The 23,563-nt window shown below is 46.9% G+C and overlaps 1 pseudogene; it reads left to right on the forward strand.

The window, feature by feature from the left end:
- Positions 1–23,072, forward strand: part of LOC102771424 — a 71,977-nt pseudogene extending 48,905 nt beyond the window's left edge.
- Positions 23,073–23,563: the final 491 nt, after the last annotated feature.

Below are 23,563 nucleotides of genomic sequence, written 5' to 3' on the forward strand. Positions count from 1 at the left end.
TTTTCTGGTCCAGTCCCCCTTATTTTACAGATGATCTAGACAAGCCCAAACAAAATGAAAGTATTTACCCAAGGATCCAAGGAAGAGGCCACGCCAAAACTTGGCCTGACCTCCCAGCTCAGGGTTAGCACCATCATTCTCACACACTGCCCAGAATAGGGGTTCAGTAGGTATCTCGTGCTCATATCACAACCTAATCTTCCATGTTCTCTCCATTGTGGTCCAACTTTCTCTTTTCCTTTAAAATGCTGTTCTTTTAACAGCAACGATAAGTAACATAAACCTAATAGCTAATGACATCAAGGGGAAAGAAAGCTGGGACCTTAACTCTTAGGTGATTAAGTACCTATCCTAATATACTACACAGTCAAAAATATTCTGCATCAACATTTCCTCATAAAGCATGTCACAGGTATTTATATCTTCTGTCCATGGATGCTGACTGTTCTTGTGCACCTGCAGAGTCTTTGTTTAACTTGGCAAAACTAGCTTCAATTAACCACCGCGCTCTCTGATCTTAGTGCTGCCTTTGTTAGGATCGCCTGCAACAGTTTAGATTTGAACACTCCCTGCAGGTAGATTCTGATTGTTTGTCTTTGTGTCTCACCCCAATGAACCTGCCCACATCACCATTCACTCAGGCACCGGACACCTGGTCATTGTGGGCCTACTGTATGCCGGGTACTGTCCGAGCCCCTGGGATACAGCATGAGCAAAACAAAGACCTCTGTCCTTGGGGAGCTTACATTCTAGCAATAAGCATTAAAAAAGTAGGTAAATTATGAAGCATTTTGGAAGGTGGGAAGTGTTGCGGGAAAAAGAAAAAAGGCTAGGGAAGGGTGCTCAGGAGTGTGAGGCCGGTGGGCAGGAGGAGGCAATGTTGGCCCAAAGACTTGAGGGTGGTGAGGGGCTGAGCCATGGAGACATCTGGCAAGAGCTTTCCCAGCTGATGGAACAGCGGGGTCCCAAAGTGAGCATGTGTCGGGTCCGTTTGAGGCAAGAACACTTCCTGATGGGCGACCTTCGGGAAAAGAGCCCTACATAAGAGAGAGTTATCATTCCCCAATTCCAGACAGACCTGAAGTAAAGTAAAACAAAACAAAGAGTGAAAGAGCGAGAACCTGGAGGTGCAGAATCTGTAGCAATGGTATGAGAGTGGCATGGGAAATTGAGGAAACCAGACACTATACCTGAGAAACGAAGCTAGCACTTTAGACTAGAGATCGCCACAGAAATGGTAACATGGGGAATGACTATCACTGACCTTTGGATTCACAGCATCTGCCGCAGAGCAGAGCCCATGGCAGGCTCGGGAAATGCCTTTGGGATAAAGGAAGGACTGAATCTATGGAACCGTTCTTAACAGGTGGCACCTTTTCTGGTGCTTTGTGGGGTGAAGGACTGGAATCCAAACCTGTCCTTGAACTTACTTTACTTATAAGAAGGGGGATTCAGTAGGGAGGGTACAGGAGGCAGGTGATCAATGGTTCTCTCTCATCATTGATGTTTCTCTCTCTCTCTCTCTCTCTCTCTCTCTCTCTCTCTCTCTCTCCCCGCCCCCATCTCTGAAATCAATAAAAGTGTATTAAAAATAAAAAAATTTTTTAAAGATTCAGGCATTGTCTTCTGCCATCTTCGGAGAATGGACTCCTGGCCAGGACACTCCAAAAGTACCTACAATGCACTGGGGTGTGGATTCCTGATTAGGGACTAGAAATGTTAACCAACCAACCTTAAGTTCATATGAACACACACACACACACACACACACACACACGGTGGGTTGATTGCAAAAGGGCCCCTGCCAGATGAATTGCCTTTAAAGGTTGTCTTAGAAGTGCCCATATCCCCAACTACTGCTTATATGTCTCTGGACATCCCTGTTAGCAAAAGAGTCTTTTTTAGTGGGACATATCGTTATCTGAATAATACAGGGGTCATGTTACCAAGGAAAAGGAGAGAATATGAGTTGAGTGGGCAGCCAGCCGTTTCTGCTGCACCCACTCATCTAAAGCAAATCCCTTAACCCTGGTCTCAGTTTCCTTATCTATGACATGGATTATCAATGCCTACCCTGCCAGTTTCTCAGGGTTTATGTGAAAATCCAGTGAAAACATTTTGAAAACTGAGAAACCTTGTTCAAATTCTGACGGCTTACACAAGAAGCCAGAAGGTTGTATAATCATCAAAAGGGTCATTCTTTCAAATCAAGATTTAAGCAAGCATTTATTCTTGATCCCCAAAGCTTACCTATATTTTCCAGACTAAAATAAAAGTGTCATTTTTTATTGCCAAGGATCCTATGTGGCACTTGCTAGTTTATGGGAGGCTGAGTGGACATACACGAAGGTGACGTAAGGTCATGTGACATTTCTTGGGGCTTGCTCTGTGCCAGGCACTGTGTTTCACGGATTATATCCCTTAATCCTCGTACAGACTCCTGGGTGGGCACTGCCCTATCCTCTCACCCTGCTGATAAGGAAAAAGATCACGTACCATCAGCACCGACCACAAGCGGAGTGGAGAGCCTGGATTTGACTCTGGGCCACGCCTGGAATCCTTGAGCATCATTCTTCAATTCTAAAATGCTGTGGCTTCTAGTTACCTTGTGTACTAGGGAGAACTGTGTCCCCAGAAAGATAATTGAAGCCCTACCCCTATAATCTGTGAGTGTGACCTTATTTGGAAATAGGGTCTTTGCAGATGGAATCGAGTTAAGATGAGGTCACACTGAATTAGGGTGGGTCCTAATCCCATGATTGCTCTCTTTATAAGGAGAGGGACTTTTAGACAGAATCAGGGGGAATGCCATGTGAAGGCGGAGGCAGAGATTGGAGCGATGTATCCACAAGTCAAGAAATGCCAGGGAGTGCTGGCAAACACTAGAAGCTAGCGCAGAGGATGGGGTGGTTTCTCCCTGAGAGCTCCCACGTGCAACCAACCCTGCCAACACCTACATGGTGGACTTCCGGCCTCCAAAACTGTGAGAGAATAAATATCTGTTGTTTTGAAGCCACTAAGTCTGTGGTAATTTATAACAGCATCCCGAGGGAACTCAGACACCATATGAATGTGTAATGGTCATGGAAGAGCCTGGTGCAGCCTGCTGTTCTCTCCACCCAAAGTGCACATGAAGTCCAGCTTGGGGGGGCACAGCCTCAGCTTCCTGGGGAGGCGTTGTCTTCCCAGGCCCAGCAAGTCCTTCCCCAGACCCTCTCCTGAGCCGTGCTGAGCAGAGGGAGGGTGGGTCTCTAAACGCACCTGCAGGATACTGAGTTCAGCCAGAGTGGCTCGGCCACAACCAAGAGGGCTGGCCCACAGGTCCAGGCCACAAGATCCATGCGGGCAGGGTGAAGGGAAAGCCCATCACTTTTCCTTCTGTTCTACTTTCATTTGGGTTGCACTGAAATCTTTGTGGGGAACTGGATCTATTCGCTGAGTAAGGAATCATTTGCATTTTCAAAGACCCAGATTTCCACACTCTTTGGTCATTCCACCTTCAAGATATTCGTCAAATCTCCACATCACTTGTGCTTTGCTAAAAGCAGTTTTATTATAACACTCCCCAAAATGGAAAACCAGAATCACCTGCCTTGAGTAAAAAGTAAAAATATTAAAATAAATAAATATTCACCCGTTTACTATGTATCTCTCAGGGGACATCCTAGCCAGGAAAAGGCGTTTGGTAAATTGGGGAAGGATCAATGCTACTCTGCTAGGCCAGATAAATGTTATGACTAGAACTACTTTGAAAACTACTGCAAAAGATGAAGTAACAATATGAGAAAAATTTATTTTTATAAACTAGATGCTTGCACTGCTATCAAGATTCTCAGACCACCACAGATCCGCCTGTTTGGCAAACGTTCTGTGGACAGAAAGTTCTAGGATGGATAACTCGAATGGGCTTTTAAATACATGAGTGCCTCTCACATTTAAAAGAACAGTTGCTGGTATTTTAAGTCTGAGAAAATTAACAGCACAGACATCTGCCATGGGTATGACCTTGCTGAAGTGTCACTTTGTCACCCCTGATAATAACTGGTGATGTGTCCTGTCTTGACTGGAGAACATAAATAAGACCACTGGGCTAAGAAGAGTTCTTTTCATTGTGCTGGTAAGAGGAGAAATCTGGAAACCCAGCCAAAGAATACAGGCTAACCTTTGTTCCGAGATCGCATGAAGAAGAGGGGAGAGGGCTGCTGGGATAAAGAGATATTTGTGCTTCCAGCTTGCAGGGGCAGACGGGATGCAGCACTTCACAGCACACAGCAAGCCCTTCTACTCCACTGAGGCTCGACACAAACCAATGTGTCTATTTGGGTCTGGTGTTGTTTTTCCTGGAGTTTAAGGTGAAGACCCCTGCACGGATGCGACCCCAATGTGGAGACGGAAACGTGAGGAATGCCAAGCAAGGCCCCAGCTTGTGGGCATGAACATTCAAGAGTTTGGCCGCCATGAAAAACACCAATAAAGCTGTGCGTGTGTTTCCTGCTACCAAGGTCCTTGGGGCGCACTGCCGTTTACAGGAGCACAGGCTAAGCAAATGCAAACTGCTCTCCACAGCAACACTCCCAAGTTTACATCAACAGCAGTTCCAATACAGAACAACGGGGAAGAGCCACACTTCTTGTGAGGAGGGCAAACGGGACAGGGGAGTAACACCTGAGCACAAGAGTGAAGCTCCCAGGATGGTTCTGGCCAGAAACAGATGACACTCCACTGGGGGGTTCTGAAGAGACTGTGTAGTGAAGAGACCATTTTTGGAAGCCCGGGCAGGTCTGGAAGCTCCAATGGCAGGAAGCCCTGACCATCCTATATTTGTTGCCGGGGCTGCCTAACAAGGTGCCACACACTGGACGGCTTAAACCACAGCCCTTTGTTCTCTCACAGTCCAGAATCTGAAATCAAGGTGTTAGTTGGTAGGGCCATGCTGCCTCTGAAGGCTCCAGCAAAGGGTCTGTCTGAGCCTCTCTCCTAAATCCTGGCAGTTCCGTGGCTGGGGCAGCACAAGTCCAATCTTCTCATGGCGTTCTCCCAGGTACATGATTGTGTCCAAACTTTCCCCTTTTTATAAGGGCACCAACCATATTGGATTAGGGGCCCATCCCTACTCCAGTATGACATGATCTCAACCTAACTAAATGCATCTGGAATGACCCTGTTCCAAGTAAGGTCACATTCTGAGGTACTGGGGGTTAGGACTTCAAAGTAGGAATGGGGGAAAGGGCACACAATTCAACCCAGAACACACTCTGAGGCCTGGAGAGGCAAAGGGAGGAGAAGGTCGTAGAGAGCCTGGTGGGAGCTGAAGCCCAGGAATGGCCATTGTCCGGGAAGGACACAGCGGTGCCCAAACTGCACCAAAGCAGGAGAAACAAGTACTCCAGCCTCTTTCTCACCCCTTTCCAGGCATCAAACCCAACAAGAAGGCGGAGGGCAAGGGAGCCAGAGGCTTGCCGCCTGGGGTGTGCTAGTCAAGAATGAGTCGTGGTTGTTGCAAAGTAGTTTTATTTATTTGCAGCAAGTAAAGGAGGCAGGGGATTCCTGTCCAAAGCCTGCCTCCCGGAAGGAAGGCTTAGCCATTGCTTATATACACTCTTTGGTCAATTCACGTTGATTTCTTCTTTGCAGTGGGTTCCTGTCAAGCTTAAACCTGCACACAGCTGGACTGCAGAATACTGTACTGCATTTTAACATTTAGCAAGAATAGCAGTTACTAAGGACTGCCCAGACCTTGAGATCCTTGTCCTATCAAAGAGGTCAGGCTTCCCCTGGGGCTGGGCCAGAAGGAAGGAGAACGGATGGAGTAGGGTGGTACAGGGCCCAGGCAGTCAGAGAGAAATCAGCAAAATGAACATCCATTTCAAATAGGTTAGGAGAGAGGTTGACTTATAAGACTTTTCTAAACTATATCTTGGGAATCAGAGTATTTAGAAAATCCAGAGAGAACAATTAAAATGTGCATGCATTCTCTCCCTAGAAAGCTATCTGTAGGAAATTTTCTTCTCTTTAATTGAGAAGTCAGGACAGAGTCAAAGGTTCACATGTCCAGCTGATGCAATGAAGGCCTCCCGAGAAAACATCACCCTTGGGCGTATATACAGAAGAGCTCTCCCATCAAAGTCTCTTCAGATTACTTAGTCCCATCCCTCTGTCCTCCTGAAACTTCAGTCATCCCCTTCACTTCATACCCATTTCAACCCCAGGCCTCCATCCCTGTTCTCACCACCATAGTTCAGAAGCTCCTCACTTCCTCCCTGGGCCAGTCTCCCAGGCTCAGTCTCCCACAGTCTATGGCGGACACTGCAGCTCATAGAGTACAATTCAGACTCCGCAGCATGACGGTCCAGGCTCTTTGTGACTTAGTCCCTGCCTACAGTTCAGGCCTCATCTTCCTCTCATCCACTCCCCGTCCTTCCCTCTGGTTGCCAGTAAAACTAGCCCACTCTGTCTGGGAAGACTGTGAAATTTTTTGAAAGGGGGAAAAAAAGAAAAAGGGTGAATGGGTATTCTGTCCAATGCACCCTACTGGGTTATCTTTATCTTTCCTTGTTTTTTGAGCTCTTTCACTTCTATAAGTTGTAGACTATTTTATATTTTATTTTTGTAAGTTGTACACTAGTAAAAATGATGCAAATGATGCTTGGCCATAGAAATGCAAACTGTGTCCCTGGAGATGCAGGTTATTGCCCTGTGGATACCAACCAGTTGCACATCACTTTGTAAATTCTTTTCAGCATTTCTGATCACGTATATATGAGTGTTCTTTGAATCATTAGTGACATCTTACTGGTTTCTTCAATAATTAATGAGTTAAATAAAGCCTTTAACAAATGCTCAATTTATAATTCTATGAGAGTCACAATTTTTCCCCTTTTAAAAATGTATCTTTTAATAACTCCAATGGTTCTTTGAATGGACCATGATCTTTCCTGACCCCCTTTGCATAAGCTGCTGGCACTGTCCAAAATGTTCTTCCCTTTCTCTGTCTACCTGATGAACTAGTCATCCTTCAATGCTCTGTTAAAGGTTCTCTCCTCTGTGAAGTTTACCCTGATTACTCAGTGAATAATCCTAAGTATTCATGCACTTTGTGCACACCAGTATTTCCATGCTCAGCACATGCGTCAGTATCCGCTTCCCCTAGTAGACTTGGAACTCACATAGAGAGGGCGCCATTCTTCTCATCTATGCCTGGCACAGAGTGGGTACTTAATAAAATTAGTATTTATTTGGTCCCTTTACCTAGGTTTCCTTCCAGTCCTCACAATGGCCTTATAAGATAAGATTTATGTCTCCATTTACAGATGAAGAAACTAAACTTAAAGAAGATAGAGTAATGTGCCCAGGGTCCCATAGCCTTGGGAGTGTCAGACCTGCTGACTGTGTCTTCAGACACCTGTCTTATTTGCAATAATTATACTATTTGTTGATTCCGCAAATCCGTGGCCCTCAAACCCTCTTCAAGTTACACTTACACAGGGCAACCATGACTTAGAAAACTAAGGGTAGATTTTTGGATGTTTGTTTGTTTGTTTATCAGAGGATAACGTATCTTACCAGGTTGGGACAATGGAGAGCAAAATGATTTTCAATACCTTAATTTCTTCCTCCTGAGAAATTAGCCAAAATGTCTCAATCAAAGAAAACAGGGTATACAAACAAATTCCTGGTTATTACTAGACAGTGCAGCTTAAGTGAAAACCACAGTTTCTTGCTCCCACAGAAGCCCAGTGCTTGGCGTACAAGGTGCCCAGCAGTGCAGGGGCCACCTGCCAGAGGAGCCCCGCCCCCCTCCCCCGGCCAGCCTGCTCCAGCCAAGGGCAGTCCTACTATCAGGGCTGCACCTGGGGCTTGGAGTTCAGGAAAGCCTTTGGAGTATTTAAAAAATGCACCCGATTGCTCAACCTAGCTAAAAGGTGAAGAGTGAAATAAATGCTGCTTCCACAGCTGGGTAAGTGCCCACCCTCCATCCTCAGGGCACCTCAGGGTGAGCTGACCACCTGCCACTCGCAGCGTGGAGACAAACATAGCCTATTGCCTTCATAAGGGAAGCAAGGGCCGGGGGCGGGGCTAGACTCTGATTACCTGAGCAGTGTGCACAGGGTGCCTTTGATGTTGATAAGCTGAGGGCCCTTCATCTCACTGCCCTGTCCTTGGAGATCTGGGCTAAGGCAGCCGGTGTAATCATTACCCAGGGCTCCCGCTGGTGCCGGGGAGCAGGCTGTGCGCAGGCCTGGGAGCAGAGAGGCCAGGCAGCTGCAGATGCAGTCCCCCCCAGTGCCAGGAAAGGTTCTAATGCAAAACAAATGTATTTATCACTTCCAACCGCTCCGCTCTCAGGGCAGGGCATCCTGCCTCAGGGTGGAGTGTCAGCTTGCAGTGGGAACAGTGGCAGGCGGCCAACGGAAATTTCACATTTCACCAAGGTTCCTGCCACTCCACAGGGTCCTGCAGGCCCAGCAGCAGGCAGTGGAAAGGCCGGCCTCCCCGCCGGCCCTAGAGACACAGGCTCCAGACCCTTCGGTCGCCGGCCAGCCAACCCTGCCACAGTGGGCTGGACGCTGAGACGCTCTGAGCCGTCCCCACTTGGCAACTGAAGTTCTTTCTAAAGCAGGAGTGTGGGCCAAGGGGGAAATCCATGGTGAGCAGGCAAGTGGTATCTTGTCTGAATCCCCATGACACATGCCCCGGGGCTCCCTCTGGAAGGAGCCAGAGCTCCTTGTGCTCTAAGACAAAGCCTCCTTTGCCTGGTGTCCGGGGGGCTGGCGGGCATTTCCCAGAGAGAAGAGAAGGAATCACGGACAGTTGTAATTTTCCAACTCCAGGCTGCTGAGCAGGGCTTCCTCCCCCAACCTAGGCTTCACCACTGCTGGAGTTCTTCTCCAAAACCAGAGACTAGATCTGGTCTCTTTCCAACAGAAAAATTCCATGGAAGAAGTCCAGCCCCTATGGATGCCATTCCAAGTCCCCCAGTATCTACCTGTCCTATCTCAACACTTTCTCCTTCAAGTACCTTATTCACAACTCCCCAAGTGAAGCACGTGTTTTCATACCACACAGAATATTCTCGTATCCCTCCTGCCTTCTCCTACTCATGCTCAAGGCCCAGCTTCACTATCACCTCCTAGGGCAGCTCTCCTGCCCTTTCTATCCCCATCCAAACAGAACTTGAATTCCTTCCTCCCTTCAAAGGCCTTCATAACCTTGTGTACCTAACTTTACTGTAACATTAAACCACAATATAGCTGACTAATTTGATGATATGTCTTTCTCTCTGACCTGTTCATTACTTCAATCCAAGCAAGGGCTCCTTTTTCATTCATCTATTCTCAGTGACTAGTATAGTCTCTGGCATATAATAGATGTTCAATAAATGGCAGGGGGAGGGGAGGATGAATGAACACGTTCAAAATCAGCCCCTTTCCTTGGAGAACTTTTCTTAGGAGGAAGTAATCTAATTCTGCGCCTTTGAAGGGTCCAAAAACATTTATCTGTGGGAAACTATTTGTTCTGGACAAATTCTGCCGTTCCTGCATCCCTGGAGAATACCCGAAGGAAAGAGGCAATGTGCAAACTAACCACTTCCAGATAAGTATCCTCTCAGATGCTAACAATTTTACTGTGTGAGGAGAGCAAGGCCAAACCACACACAGAAGTGAGACTTCCTGAGCATCCCACTCCAAGCATTGAGTTTACTGCTCTGTTAGAACTGTGATGACAACAGCCCTCTGAGAGAGATGCCCTGTGCAAGAACACAGACTCTGACGATTCTTTTATGGGTAAATCTTTGGCCCCTGACTTCTGGGTGCACTGAACCCCACAAGAAGGGAAAATGATGCAGCATCCTTGGTTTACAACCTGGGCTGCACCATTCCTATAAAATCCTAAACCTTCAGTGTCAGAACTGTTACTTGTTTTTGGACTTCTTTGCTTTAAAAAATATTACATGATCTCACTCATTTGTGGAATATAATGAACAACATAAAGTGATGAACAAAAATAGAGCCAGAGCCAGAGAAGCATTGAACAGACCATCAAACTTCAGAGAAAAGGCATGGGAGGGGGTACTTGTATGCATGTATATAAGGAAAACCAATGGACACAGACACTAGGGGGTGAGGGCATGTGCTGGGGGTTGGGGGTGGCTGGGGAGAGGTCAATGGGAGAAAAAGGAAACATATGTAATACTTTAAACAATAAAGAATTTTAAAAAGAATTATTATTATCCTTAAGACTGCTGTTACTAAAAATCACATCCTCTAAAAATAAAATGGGCTAAAATATGAAGCAAATATTCCAGTTTTCCCAAAGATAGAATTTATCATTTCAATATATTTATAACAAGATCAATGCAATTAAGCATCATAAATTAATCCATATACAGGGGCATTACACTTGCAAAGCACTTTCATGTATGTAATTTCATTGAGGACACTTGCTCTATTCGTCAGCTCCACACTCGGCAAAGGGGCAAACACTTAAACACCTTTCTCCCATCCCCAATACTGCTGAGTATCTTCTCCCCACTGTTCTGCTCACCCAGGTGGAAAGAGAAGAAAATACTCATTCATCTCTAACACCTCCAATTCTATGTCCAGAAAAAGCTCATAGCTCCCCCAGAGAGAACCAGAGTCCCTCTCCCCACATCCTGACCCTTTCCTCACTCCCTCTTCAGTCTATTTTCCCCACATTCACATACAGCCTCACTGAACTGCTTACAGCTCCCCAAATGCACCACACCTGTCACCCCTGCACCCCTCATCATCTCACTCTGCACCTTCTCCTACTCAGCATCTAGTCAGCTCCCAAGGCTGAGTTAGGTTCCTTCCAACTGCTCCTCGCTCACCCTCTCCTTCCCAACAGTCATCACGTTGCCCATGAGCAACAATTACTTACCTTTCCCGCCCCCCAGGGCCGTGCTGTCCAATAATAACACAGTGAGAGCCTTACATGCAATTTTTAATTTTCTAGCAGCTTCATTAAAAAGTGAAAACAAACAGTGAAATTAATGTTAACAATATATTTTATTTAACCTAATATACCTAAAATATTATGAGTTCAACATGTAATCAATATAAACAATGGTTAATGAGATATTTTATCCGCTTTCCCCCTACATAGCCTTTGAATTTTGTTGTGTATTTTACACTTACCTTACGGACCTTGGGGGTCTAAATTAAACTCCCTGAAGGCAGGGCATGGGCCCAAGACTAGTGCATCTTGCACTGGTGCTTGGCACTTGGGCAACGATGTGAATGTCTTAGTCCGTTTGGGCTGCCATAACAAAAATACCAAACACTGGGTGGCTTAGACAACAGATATGTATTCCTCACAGTTCTAGTTCTGGAGGCTGAAGTCCAAGACCAAGACGCCTGCAGATTTAGTGTCTGGGATTGGCCTGCTTCCCGGCTGTAAATGGCCATCTTCTCACTGTGTCCTCACCTGGGGGGAGGGGGAAGGGAGCTCCCTGAGTCTCTTTCACGAGGACACTAATTCCATTCATGAGGGCTCCACCTTCATGACTAGCCACCTCCTCAAGGCCCCACTTCCCAATACCATCACACTGGGGGTGAGGAGATGCAAACATGCTGCCTAAAGTATGAAACCAGCGGTTCTCAACCTGTGGGTCGCGACCCCTTTGGTGGTCGAAAGACCTTTTCACAGGGGTCGCCTAAGACCATCCTGCATAGCAGATATTTACATTACGATTCATAACAGTAGCAACATGACAGTTATGAAGTCGCAACGGAAATAATTTTATGGTTGGGTCACAACATGAGGAACTACATGTATTTAAAGGGCCAGAAGGTTGAGAACCACTGTTTTAAACGGTGTTTATGAATGACTTCATCCCCCAACCAAGGGAGGCTGAGTGTGTAAGCTGCCCTGGAGCCCAGAACCGGGGGTGTCTGTCATCTACAGTGTACATAAGCACATGTGGCCTCAGCTGCGATTCTGTTCCGGGGAAGTTCTCCAGATAGAAGAAGAGAGGCAGATATGGGCTGGTCACACTCATATTTCAAGCATTACTCCAAATGACAGAAATACCCGTTCAACAAAGCAAACTGACCATCCCCTGGGAATTCAGAATACAGTGATTTAACCTTAGTGTACGAGGCAAACTGTGTCTCCAGGAGACTTCCTTGAGATGGGTCACCTGAAACCTTCTCCACCGCGGAACCAGGAGGTAGGAGAAGCCTGAGGCTGAGGAGGAAAGACAAGTGTGCAATTCTCTGAGTCTTACTCACTCTTTCTTTCAAGATTCCTCGAGATTTTATCCTAAAAGCTGATACTTGTAAATGTGCTTTTTAGAAACAGTGAAGCAGCGGTGCCAGGAAAAACAATGACCTCAGCCCCAAACCCAGACAAGCAGCCTTTGGGAAGACCTCAAGGACACAGGAGGAGAGGACATTGCAGAGCACAGAGACAGCGCCATCTATTTGTGCTCTGTCCCGTCAGATAGGCAGACCCCGAGGCCTACTGACAGAACGGTTGCTAAGCTAGCAGTCTACAGGGTTTAACAGGTATTAAACTCATCTAAGAGGCTGACTAAAAATCTAGATTGCCCTCCTGTCCCCCTCCCCCACCCCGCTTCAGAGCGTTTAATTTTGTTACTCTGAAGTGGGTCCCAGGAATACACATTCTCCTCAAGGACTCTGGGTAACTCTGATATGGAGTTGCATACTCTGAGAAAACCTACCCTACTTAAGTTACAATTCACTTTTCTCTTACCTCTCCTTTCCAAATGCCCCCCACGCTATGCCTTCTGGGCTGCAAGCATGGCTACAATTCATGTGCTGAGGAGGCGAGTGGGCGCTGATCTGGTGCCCGGCGTGGAGTTGTACCCGGACTGATGAGCACTCTTTCTTTGGACAGAGGCAGCTCCAACCTGCAAGCCCTGTGCCCTGGTGTGGAGCTGTGTCAGCCCAGGGGTGAGACTTCTTTCCTGATTCATACAAAGACACTTTGTAGGCTCTTAACAGCCCTGAAACTGTTGTCTAACACCTTGACACCAACAGCGAGCACCCTAAACCAATCACTGCTCTTGAAGGCGGAAACCAGAAATGGGCTTGATGACTCGTTTGTCTTATGCATCATTAGCCCGCACAACAGCCACCTGGTCTCCCCTGGGCACCTGCAATGGCCCAGCAGTGGCAGGCCGGGCGGAGGTCAGCTCCTCCCAGAGCAAGCCCAGCAGGCTTCTCTGTATGGATGAGAATGTACCTCACTGGGCCTCTTTCCTAGAAAGACTGCCTCGTTGATTTCATGTGCGGTTGGCAGGTTTCTCCTGGGCGTGGTAATTAATTAATAGGCATAGTGACTCCCCGAGAATAGCTCCTGTACCAGTCTCCAGGTTCAGGGGCTTACCGAGGGCAGGCTGTTGGATGGGATGGCCACCCAAGTGACTGACTATAGTTTTACAAATTCTCTTCTCTCTCTTCTGCTCTCCCAGCCTCTTCAGCTTTAGGAACTGGATGAACACTTCACGACAGACTGTGTATGTTCGGAGCAGACAAAGAGTGGTCATCGGACCTGCTCCGACTCTCAGCGGCACCCTTGGTGAAGTGAAAGAGGACTCCCCTGAGCTGTAGGAGTGAGGACATGCAATCTGGGCTGGGCTGGAAACCCTAGCTCTGCTACAACCTGGCTAATTGCTCCTGGGCAGAGAGACAAAGAATAGATAAGAATTTAAAGCCACAGAGAACAGAAATCTCAAAGGGATTGAACAGTTTAGTAAAAGGATAGCTGGGATCTGAACCTACCTCCATTTGTTCACTCAACAGCTATGAGGTACCTCTTCCCAGCATGTCACAGCACTGTGCCCGAGGCCCAGGGGGACACAGGTCCCTCAGAGAGCTCACTCACAGAATAACAGGTGGCGTAGGTATAAACAAATAATTACAATAAAATGTGATGATAGCGAGAAAGGGAAAGGCACCAAGGACCATGGCCGCACCCAGGAAGGAAAGTCCCAGAGAATGACAGCAGTTCCCTGGGTGGGTCAGAGGGAAGAGCCTAGAGAACAGCATGTGCAAAGGCAGAGAGGCCAATGAGCATGCTCTAAGATGAAGCACCAGCAATCCTGCCTTGCTGACGCCCAGGGTGGAGGAAGGGAGTGGCCAGAGGTGGAGCAAGGAGGCCAGGCTGAGGCCAGGTGTAACCTTTGCATGAAGTGCTAACTTGATCCTCATGGCTGCAGCTGTTCCATGCCTCAGATCCATTCTGACTTATTCTGATTGGACAAGATTTCATTTTACATGAAACATTCTGAGGCCAGGGAGATGTGATAGCTTGATTGGGTCCACTCCTGGAAGTGGGGGAGGGATCAACACCAACTAACCAGGAAGAGGAGGCAAAGGGAATGAATTATCCCGTAGCATCCAGCAAACTGTCCTTACAAATTCCATCATCTAATTACCATCATTCGTTTCAAGAGCTCCTACCAATGGTCCTTTAGCTTGTTTCTGATATTCTGTCATTACAGACAGTGCCATAATTGAGATCCTATTTGCATATATGCATATACAGAACATCTGTAGGATAAATTCCTAGAAGTGGAGCTTTGAGTCAAAGGATGTCTGTTCTTGTAACTATGATAGACACGACCATATTGCTCCAAAAGAGCTGCACCATTCACACCGACAGCATCTCTGAGATTGCTCACATCCTGGCCTCTGTATTGTCAACTTTCTTAGACAAGTGCTTTCAAAGTTCAGTATGACAACATTGTGGTTAATGGATAGGAGAGGCAATAAGGGTAGAGGTAAGAAAAGTAGTTATGTAATTACATGAATCAAAGGGAGAGATGATAAGACCTGAACTATGGCAGCTACATACAATGTGTTTGAAAAACAGAGGTGGGGTCAAGACATGTGTGTATTCAGCACAATGTGGAAATGGAAAAGTAATTATTTTGCTGAAAGTTTTACATTAAGAAGGCTTTGTTCTGACAGGAAAATAAAAGTAAAAAAGATTCTGTTATTAGGACTTTTCCCCAACCTAAATGCCCTATCACAGATGACTGGATAAAGAAAACGTGATACATATATTCAGTGGAATACTACTCACCAGTAAAAAATGGTGAAATACTGCCATTTGCAACAACATCGCTGGATCTTGAGAATATCATGCTAAGTGAATTAAGTCAGATGGAAAAGGACAAGAACCATATGGTTTCACGCATACGTGGGATATAAAACAAAAATCAAAAACAAACCAACTCATACACACAGGCAACAGTTTGGTGGCTGCCAGAGGGGAAGAGGGTGGGGGAGGCTGAAGAGGGTAATGCGGGGGGGGGAGTGCGGAATATGCAGTGACGGAAGGAGACTAGACTTTGGTTAGTGAGCACACAATGCAATATACAGATGCTGTATTACAGAAGTGTACACATGAAGCTTAGATAATGTTATTAGTCAATGTTACCCCAATAAATTTAATTTAAAAAAAGACTTTTTAAATTGGAAATTTAAAATAAACATGTTAAGTATCAAAGGCCTTAACACAGAATTTGAGTTATACACGCTCAGATCTCTAAAACAAACCAACTTAGAAATGCAATAACACATTGACTTTCTGAGAGTGCGTTTTGTAAATTCTACACAGTCTGGAATGTAAGAGAATATGACAATAATGGCCTTATTAAAGCCGAATACTGCACTGAATCCTAAAGACCGCTGCTCAACTCATGAAAACTCTTTCATCCTCCTATCCTTCCCCTTAGGTCCTATAGACCAGAGTATTTTCAGCTCTAACATCAAGATGCCTGGTACACGAGGCCCGATAGCAAATGCTAGCTGAAGTCATCTAAGATCAATCTCTGACAAACTTTCCCTTCTTCCAAAATGACAGTCTTAATTATGTGTAAAATCGTCTCATGACTGTAAGTTACTGTATGTGATGCACTTGGCAATGGGGGCTAATAAATCCCTCTACATTGCTCACATTTCTCAGAATAACTGCAACTATTTCTCTACTGGGTCCAATGACAGCAGAAACGAAAATTTCTTCTTCCAAATCTCCTGACCTTGCAGCTACCCACCCAATCCTGCTTTTCTCATTATCCACACCAACCATTTCTAAACCCTTTTTTTCTTACAAAATTCTTGAAGGAGAAAATAAAAAAGAACACATTTTTGAAATAGTTTCAAAGGAAATAAACATAAAAGCAAACACATTTTTAAGAGGTTTAATGTGCCCATGAGCCGGAAGGTCAGATGAACAGGTGGGGTGGGGTTGGGGGATTGTTGGTCCTGCATAGAACAGTCCAGGTCATATGATGCTGTATCTGGTGAAGTCCCTGGAGGAGGGACCAGGACGTTTGCAGACCTGAACATCCGAGCTGGTGAGGTTCACCAGGCGTTCTGGAGCCATCTGGGCCCCCGCGGAACCTCTCAGAGCAGGGCCACGTGCTTGAGCGCAGCCCAGTGCAGCCGCCTGCTCCTTGCTCGGCTGTAACTTCCTCCCGCAAAGGGTCTGGGTAGAGGCTTTGCACTCGCCGTGGGTGCACATTTACTTCCCCGGCCAGCGAATACCTTCCTGAGCTCCCACCAGCGTCTGCTTCAGTTTCCCTTACTTCCCGTATATATGTACAAGGGGTGCTCTTTGCCAGGATGCCAAAGAGCCCAGAATCCAGAGAGTTCCCTGAGCCCTCAAACTCAGATCGCCCGCCCCCTTCAGGGTAGCCTTCAGTTCTGGGTCCAGTCTGGCGCACTGACTGGTGAGGAGCCAGTAATCCCTGGCCAGAAAGAGGACCTCATGGCAGCACAAGTTTCCCCCAAGACCTCGCTACAGACCGGGTGAAAGCCAGCTCCGCAATGCTGTGTCCCTGGCCCAAGCCCGAGTCCCATCTCCTGCTTCTATCCTGCCACCCCTCAAGGCAGGGGGAGACTCATCCTCCGTGACACCTCCCTTGACCGCCCCCCTCCCCCCCAGGCTCTTGCTGGTCCTCCGATCACTGCTGTCTGATCCTTGTTGCAGGAGTGGTGCCCTCAGTGAGAGCTGCAGCCCTTCAGCACCCACAGGGCCTCCTGTCTCCTCGGCAGGAGGCAGGCGCTGGCGCACAGGAGACACTCGGGCCATTGAATTGAGGCGGACCTGCTGTCCCCTCCCCTAAACCACAGTCCAATTCTAGAAAGAATCTGATGTTTCTCGTAGCTGATCACGGGTAGCTGAGTACGGAGGATGAAAAAACCATACATTTCCTTCCACTCAGGTCACCTTGCCATCCCGTGCCTACAGAGTCAAGCTCTGCCTCCTGGGTATTTCTCCCTGGCTCCTTTCACCTTGTGCCTGCATGCGTCCACCCAGCCCCTTCCCAGCATTGCCGGGCCTCAGGGCCTCAGAGCCACGAGGCCTCTGGAAGTGCACCCTTCATTCTGGAAATGCTGCATGAATCCCATCTTCTGAGGGGAGCTCTCATTAGACAACCGGGCCTCTCTCTTGCTAATATTATAACCTTTCACAGAATAACTGTGGTGTCTTATTGTGCTTAAAAAACATAACAAAATCCTCTCATCAAGGATAAGGGTGGAGTGGAGTGAAGTGAGTGAAGAGACAGCTAGTTCTGTCACAAACAAATGTCTTCCTCTCAGAAATCACTTAAGGGGCTTGGGAAGCTGGGAAGAATTCACGGCCTCCCCTAAGGGACCAGGTGCTCCCAGGAGGTGGTGGCCATCAGCCGGCCCCTCTGAAGGGCCTGGAGTCACCCAGCTGGCGTGGAGCCCATGCAGGGCAGGCACCGCGCTGTGGTCTGTGACCCCCTGGCACTGAACAGGAGGCAATTTGTAGGCAGCCACTTGGGCTCCATTAGGCCCACTGCGTACCCTGCCTAACCCATGTTTTCCCTTCCCTTGCAAAGCTGTTTCCTCCGCGGGTTCAGTGAGGAAACCCCTGAACAAACAGAGAGTGTGCTGCTGGCCCCGAGGTTTCTCTGAGGTGTGCCCCAGGGACGCAACCCCGGGAAAGGCCCACTTCCAGTCCCGCTGCCAGCCTTCCAGACGTCCCAACTGTTGTTTCCATGAAGCAGCTCCTTTCAGCTGCGTTCACGTCAGCGTCTGAAGGAAAAGCCCTGTCTCCAAACAGCAAGGCAGAGGAAGTCTCCGCGGCAGATGTCTACTGAAGGCCCCAGAGCCCCTGCTCCTCCCGGCCAGAGGGCCCATTGCACTCCACCCCCACCCCCAGCAATAGAACAATGGCTGCGATCAGGATGGGGAACTCCATGGTTGGCTGCCAGGTTGGCTCGTTTTCAGCATCTGGGGCCCCATCTTCTGTGTGGAGGTGGGGGGGCAGGGAGGAGAGGGTGGGTGTGTGTGCAAGAAGCAGCTGACAGGTGAGGCCATGGACGCACAGATATGGCCATTATTCTTATTTTACAGCTGGGGAACCTAAGGCTCAGAGGTCAATATCTGAGAATTGATAGGATCGGAAGTCTAGCCCAAGATTGTCTGACTGAAATCCCTTATCTTAACCATCATTCTACCTGTGGTGAGCTATTTGGGAGCACAGGGCCCGGGCCACAAGTCAGGCTTGCCGTCTGGACAAGGCCCTCGCTGGACTGCCAAGCTCAAGGTCTGACTCAAGAACTAAGTGGGCTATCCCTCAGGAGGGGGACCAGGGAAAGTGGGGTTTGGCAGTAGCAGAAGACCAGTTCTTTGCCAGTATTATTGCTGCTGTTTTTGGTCCAGAAACCCAAGAAACAGTAGATAATCTCCACCACTTCCTGTTACAATCTTGGGTAACTTACCTAATCTTCGAATGCCTCAATTTTCTCATTTATAAAACAGAAATAAGAGCCCCACCTCTTATGGTGGATGTGAGAATTAAGTGAGATAATATGTGCAAAGCACCCAGAGCAGTGCCTGACCTGTAGTAAGCCCCGTGTATTGCTGATACTATTATCACCAGCATCCTCATCCTCAGCATCACCAGCATCAGCACCTTGGTCTGAGCCCTCCTGCTTCCCTACGGGCAGAATAATCAAGCACGCCTGCCCAGTGCTCCCATGGCCTCTCACGACCGCTGTATTACAGTCCTTAGACTTTGTGTCAGTGCCTCTAATTTAAGCGCAATTGTGACTTTTCATCTCTGTGTCTTACACAGTGTCTTACACAGTGCCTGGCACATTCTAGATATGCAGTAACTTGTGTTGAATGGAAAAAAATTGTGCTTAATTCTAAAAAAAAGGCACTCAGATAAATCACAAAGGGCATTTGATTTTTATAAGATTTAAAAATATGCTCCCTTACAGATAATGGCATAGAGATTAGCACATAATATCAGGCGATAAGAAAATTGGAAGGGCTTTAAATTGTGACGTGTTAGGCACATGTGAGAGACTTCCATTGTGACAACGATCATTGCATCAAATAGTAACAAACTCCGTCAGAGGCACTGTCTCTGATGCCCCGAAGACTCCTTCTTCAGTGAAGACTCAGAAAGAGGCAATTCCCAGGAAGTATTCCCAGGAAGTCTTGCTCTAAGTGAAACATTTTCCAAGGAATCACCATTGTTTGGAATGTTTTAAAGTGAACTTTCAAAGACAGGCCCCAAAACAGGTTCATGAACTACTGATTGAGCACCTCCTATGTACCGGACATTGCACCCACAAACGTGAGTTAAGACACAGTGTCTGGGAGGGGAAAGCAGCACATGAATATATAACCCATCTGTAATGAGTCATATGTAGAGGCATGCCCAGCACGTTCAGAAAGTGCAGAGGAGAAGCCCAATATGGGGGCTCGAGGATCTGTAAATGGCAGTAGAGACAGGACTGGGGCAGTGGATGCATTTTGAGGTTCTTTCCTGGGCCACTGTAGTTCAGAAGTACCAGGGACTACTCAACAATATGCTGCACATTGTAAGAAGATACGACTACCACCCGTTACCCAGATTGACGAGGCCAGTGAGAGGGCATCCCCCCACCCCCAGGCCGCACTCCCCCCACCCGCAGTAAGTCATCTCTGCTCAGCAAAACCAGCAGCACTGTCCCTGGCTGTTGCTGGCTTCCCCCCAGCCTGCAGGCCCTCCCCACTGAGTCTACAAATAATAACTGAGTATCGTCCGCCTCACCTTGAAAACACTGGCCATCCACTGATGCCCTGAGCAGGAGCATGACCCTGTCATGTTTGATGGCACCTTTCCTTCAGGCCCAGGTCTGTGCACCCCGTCATTGTGGGCGTGCTTCTGGTTGTCGAGAGATGGCTGCTTTTTGTACTTGGATAATTATTTTTAAATAAATGAGGCGCTGAGAAAACTGCAACAACAGTGCCTATTCACGAGTGATAACCTTTCATTCACCTCGTGCAGCTAGATACTCGAGACTGGAAAGTGCATGAGAGTATAAGCAAGGGAGCCTGAGATTTGGGGCCAAAGACTCTGACAGCTCAGGCCCCTTTTGGGTAAAGGGGCTGCTGGGACATGGCCTTCTCACAGGGCCAGCTGCCCGGCGCCATGCTGGTGGGACTCTGGAGGTAAGCCCTGCAATGGAGTCTCTTAGGGGATTAACACCAGTTGTGCCCTGTCACCTTGCCTTCCCTCCAGTGACCTTCCCTCCCCTTTAGAGGCCCAAGGGCCTGTGAAAGGCTACTCCCTCATGCCTCTAGGCACCTGGCGATGCAGGTCCCAGGAAGAAACATAAGGAAGAGACTGGGCTAGGACAGAGAGGAGGAGGAGGAGGAAGAGGAGGAGGAGGAGATGATCTAAGAAAAGGAAGAAGGCGTGGCAATTCCTAAGCTGGTACTGGGCCAAGGACACTGGATATGGAGAGTAAAAAGCTGCTTTTGTAAACTGAGAAGTTCCCCCAAAAGAAATTTCACACCATCGAGGTGCTTGCTGAAGTGAGGAAGGCTGAGGAAGGAAACACCAGGAGGCAGTGGCTGATAAAATAGAGCCCTGTGGAAGAGTCACCAGATTTGTAAAATGGAAAAAATGAGAACTAAAAAAATAGAATTGTTTACACTTTGGAACATTTGGCCAGCTCGGGTTTTGGGTGATCTTTGCAAATCATGGAATTTTAAAATAACAACCTAAGGTTTTTGTACAAAAGTCATATAGTATCATTGATATAGTTAGATGTTTTACTCACTCATCTCACAGGTATTAACTGACGGCCTACTATGTGCTGGGGATACAGCAATGAACTAACAGATAAGTTCCCTGTCCTCATGGAGCTGGCATTCCTCCGGGGGAGACAGGCAGTAAATAAACACACATGAAAATATGTCTTGTGCCAGGAAGCAATAAGTGCTATAGGGAAAAATAAGGCAGGGGAGGGGGCAGGGAGAATGGGGTGGCAGTGAGTGTGGTACGGAGTGGCTACTATTTTTACATTGAGTAACCAGGGATGGTCTGGCTGATAATGTCAGATCCAACCAGAAAGTGAAGAGAGGGAAAGGGCAGCCATGCAGATATCCTGGGTTAGTGTTTCAGGCAAAGGGAAGAGCAAGATCCAAGTCCTCGGGCTACAAATACTAGACATATTGGAAAACATTCAGGACTCCAGGGTAGCTGGAGTGGAGTGAGGGGCAGAGTGGAGCACGGGGCTGGAATGGGGGTGGAGTGGGACGAATCAGATCAGGGAAGGCCTGTTGGCCACTATAGATCCTGTTTTAATTCACTTATTATAGTGTGAGCATTTCCCTACTTCATTACACTTTTTTCCAAAACAGAGTTTTGTGATGACAGCATGAAATTCCACCATGTTGACCAATCAGAATGTATTCAAACAATATATTTTTGGTTATTTTGATTATTTTTCTCTGTTATTTTTATTTACTTATTTTTATTGATTTCAGAGAGGAAGGGAAAGGAAAAGAAAGAAACATCAATGATGAGAGAGAAGCATTGATCTACTGCCTCCTACACAACCCCTAGTGGGGACTGAGCCTGCCACCCGGGCATGTGCCCTGACTGGGCATCAAACCCAGATCCTCTTGGTTCATGGGTCAGTGCTCAACCACTGAGTGACTCTGGCCGGGCTAGATAAGTCATTTTCAATCTTGAATCTGTATATACATATTAAAGGCAGGATTTGTGGTGAATTGTATGAAATGTGTTGTTTAATTTGGAACTTGATAATGATGATTGTTTCACAAATTTTGTGAAATGCATGTGTTAATACAGTTTGAGGCATTAAAGCTAAAATAGTGCTTAAATTATTCATATCCTTAAAGCTTATATTAAAAATAAGGTAGGCTCTTTCCCATCTTGCAAGACGGTGGGTGAAAAGAAGACTGAGAAGCCGGATACTAAGGAGAAGAAACCTGAAGTCAAGAAGAAAGCCGATGCCTGCAGCAAGGTTAAGGCCCCTAAGAAGGGGAAGCGCCACTGCAGCCAAAACCCCGTCCTCGTCAGAGGAATTGGCAGATACTCCCGGTCGGCTATGTATTCACGAAAGGCCATGTACAAGAGGAAGTATTCGGCCCCTAAATCCAGGGTTGAAAAGAAAAAGAAGGAGAAAGTTCTTGCTACTGTCACAAAACCAGTTGGTGGCGACAAGAATGGTGGTACCCGAGTGGTGAAACTCCGCAAAATGCCTAGATATTATCCTCCTGAAGGTGTGCCTCAAAAGCTGCTGAGCCATGGCAAGAAACCCTTCGGCCAGCATCCCTCCTGAACCATTCTGATCATCCTCACCGGGTGCCACAGAGGCAAGAGGGTGGTTTTCCTGAAGCAGCTGGGCAGGGCTTGCTACTTGTGACTGGACCTCTGTCCCTCAATCGAGCTCCTCTCGTAGAATCGCCACCTCCACCAAAGTTGATATCAGTGGCGTGAAAATCCCCAAACATCTCAATGATGCTTACTTTAAGAAGCAGCAGCTGCGTAAGCCCAGACACCAGGAGGGCGAGATCTTCGACACAGAGAAAGAGAAATATGAGATTACAGATCAGCGCAAGGTTGACCAGAAAGCTGTGGACTCACAAATTCTGCCAAAAATCAAAGCTGTTCCTCAGCTCCAGGGCTACCTCCGCTCTCTGTTCGCTCTCACCAATGGGCTTTATCCTCACAAACTGGTGTTCCGAATTTCTTATAAGAACCCGATTAAATAACTGATATGTTAAAAAAAATTAATTCTGTTGTTTTTGGAATAAAGATATAACTGATCTTTTCTACTTAGCCAACTAATTATCATTCTATAGTCATTAATTGAGCAATATAGCCCTCTTCCTATTAATATAAAGCATATAACTATAATATTTTCTTGCTTATTCTTTCATTTAGTCTTCCTATAACTTTAAATCATTGTTCCCATGATCTGTAAACAACCTCATAGTAATTTTTATTGTAATGACTGCACACTTACAAGTTAATTTGCAGAGAATATAAGTCTTCATAATTGAATTTTTCATAATGTCATATGTCTCTACGTTCAGTCAGCTGTCTTATGTACTTCAAAAATATTGCCATTTTTCACATACAGATCCTATACCTGCCGTGGGCAAACTACGGCCCGCAGGCTGGATCCGGCCCGTTTGAAATGAATAAAACTTTTATGTAATGATGTTTACTTTGAATTTATATTAGTTCACACAAACACTCCATCCATGCTTTTGTTCCG

This window comes from Myotis davidii, unplaced genomic scaffold (genome assembly GCF_000327345.1).
Source record: "Myotis davidii unplaced genomic scaffold, ASM32734v1 scaffold370, whole genome shotgun sequence".
NCBI lineage: Eukaryota > Metazoa > Chordata > Mammalia > Chiroptera > Vespertilionidae > Myotis > Myotis davidii.